Source organism: Gymnoscopelus microlampas (genome assembly GCF_963454915.1).
Source record: "Gymnoscopelus microlampas genome assembly, chromosome: 4".
Taxonomy (NCBI): domain Eukaryota; kingdom Metazoa; phylum Chordata; class Actinopteri; order Myctophiformes; family Myctophidae; genus Gymnoscopelus; species Gymnoscopelus microlampas.
The window spans coordinates 14,007,934-14,010,433 of NC_139941.1; positions in this window are offsets into that span (position 1 = coordinate 14,007,934).

Genomic DNA, 2,500 nt, shown 5'->3' on the forward strand with positions numbered 1-2,500 from the left:
GTCTCAAAGTGTGGTCCAGGGACCCTCATGGTACCTTGACCAAACTTTTTTTTAAATAGCTGATCTGCAAGCTCATAATATTGTGCACTGCGCTTTGCGCCCCGTCACGTTTCGAGCTTGTGGATCTGCTACTTTTGATGCTTCTCTGTGACTCCGTAGTATGATCAAGTAAGGCGTTAATTTACCAAAAAACACAAAAGGTTATAATATGGATATAAGAGGTTTCTGCCCGACAACAACGATATATTCGTCATAATAAGTGTAGAATAGGGCTTAAGTGGTTAAATACCAACAGGCAATTTCACAGATCGGAAGTAGAGATTATAAAGTAAAACAAAATCATGTTTTTCATCTATGTTTACGTGTGATTTTCGCTTTAAAACTAGATCCGTCACACTTTCTAAATTAGTTCCTGTACTGTGTAAGTGCATTAATCACTGGCTTATACAACTTGAAATCAAGATGAGTGTTGCTGTGTGCTTGTCAACGCTGGAGTGGTGGAGACCTCCGCCTCCAGACCAAACATATACTCTTGGCTGTATATGTGTCTCTAACTGTTTCTCTCTCTCTCAGCTTGCCACCGTCTAAATGAAAAGAAAAAATAACTAAACTCAAGTGATTTAAAAAAAGAGTAAGCATTGCTGCCGATCACTAATAACACCTCCAAACTCCATGAACTTTAGAGGCAAAGTCATCCAGAATTGCTTGAAATTAGTTGTGTTTAAGGGGTTCAGCGGTTTAAAATGGCAGGTTTGTTGGTCTCATAGGTCTGGATCAGGGCCCACTTCAAAATCTCAAAAAGCGTTAGCGGCCCACCCGTCTGGTCAGATGGGTGGGCCGTGTGCATTTTCAGACTACGTTTACTTTAGCTATCAGTCAATCGATTTTGTGATCTTGGATCAATGGAACTAATGTAAATAGTAGAAGTTACTATTTATCGGTATCCCAACGAAACAAAGCTTTTAAAGAAAAAATAGCATGACCTTTTTTTTACATGATTTTTTATTTTTATTTTAACATTATATTTTGACTCTTCATTTACTGTATTGCTTAATTATTTACTTGCAATATCCTCATGGCCCACCACGACCTGTATAGTATGTTTGAGACATAATGTACTCATTGAAACAAAGAGCGCTATACTGTTGGCACTCTGGTAGCAACGGGTCAATTGAAGAACAGCCCGTGCTCAGTGAACTGCGCTAAATAGGGTGTTCATTCCTCTGCCTTCATTCCCACAGATCACTTCCTTAATACTTTGGATGCCAGACCTCCAAATTAGCTTTCACAGAGAGAGAGAGAGAGAGAGAGAGAGAGAGAGAGAGAGAGAGAGAGAGAGAGAGAGAGAGAGAGAGAGAGAGAGAGAGAGAGGAGAGGATTGGAGAATTTCCTCGGGGCTAAATGGGTCTAAGGTGAGATCAAGAGAAATGAGAGATTTTAAGCTCTCGGACGGGGAGGCCAGACGAGGGAGACGGCAGACGGCAAGACGGAACAGGAGAGAAGCAGAGAAAAGTGAAACAGAGTTTAGGTATTTCCTTTGGGGTGAGGGCTGTCTCGGAGAGGAGTCTAAAGATTGTATATCTGCTCTCTGTGGATATTTATCATTCCCCTGCCGAATGCGCATTCTCAGCCAATTCCGCTTTATCAAGCCGGGGAGACAGACACGATAAGACACAGGGAGACAGGCAGAGAAAGAGACAAGGAGAGAGAGAGGGAGGGGGATGAGAGAGTGAGGTGAAGAGACAATGGGGACAGAGAAAGACGGGTTGAGTTGAAATAGACACAAGAGAACTGGCAGTTTCCTTTGGGACAAATTCTTACTTTGCCCCAGAGACACATTTTCATTTGAAGGCACATCTTCAAGCCGTTCTGAAAACAATTGGAGCGGTTGGATTTTTCATGGCTTCTTTAATCTACAGTACTAAGACCGGGAAAGTATTTGTGCAATTTTAAGATTTCTTTGGCTATTCAAAAATAGCAGATCTACAAGCTAAATACATATACATTTGGAGGTCCTTGACATGGAAAAAGTTTGAGCACCACTGATATAGCAACCACACAACAAAAATGACGCGGCACCGAGTGCAGCGCTAGAAGCTCGTAGATCTTCTATTTTTTATATAGCCGAAGTAAAATAACGGTTATAGCTAAAATCTAAAATGACACAGATGCGTTCCCGGTTTTAATGGGTTAATCACGTGAACCCGAGGGCGCTCTCTTGTGGGTTCCCCAATAATGTATTTTATTAACTCATTTTCTGCCAATAACGCATATATGCGTTCTTTAGAATCCAATTGCCTGCCAATAACGCATATATGCGTTTTTAGAAAAAAAAATGATGATGATGATTTTTCGAAGATCTAGACTCCTATCCACTTCCTTGTTAACATAAAACTTAAAAATTCTGTATCTCGGCTCCTGAGTACTTTTTTAATTGCAATGAAAAATCTCTGGCAGAAAACTGCAAAAAATCTGAAATAATTCAGGCAGGTTAAGTGTT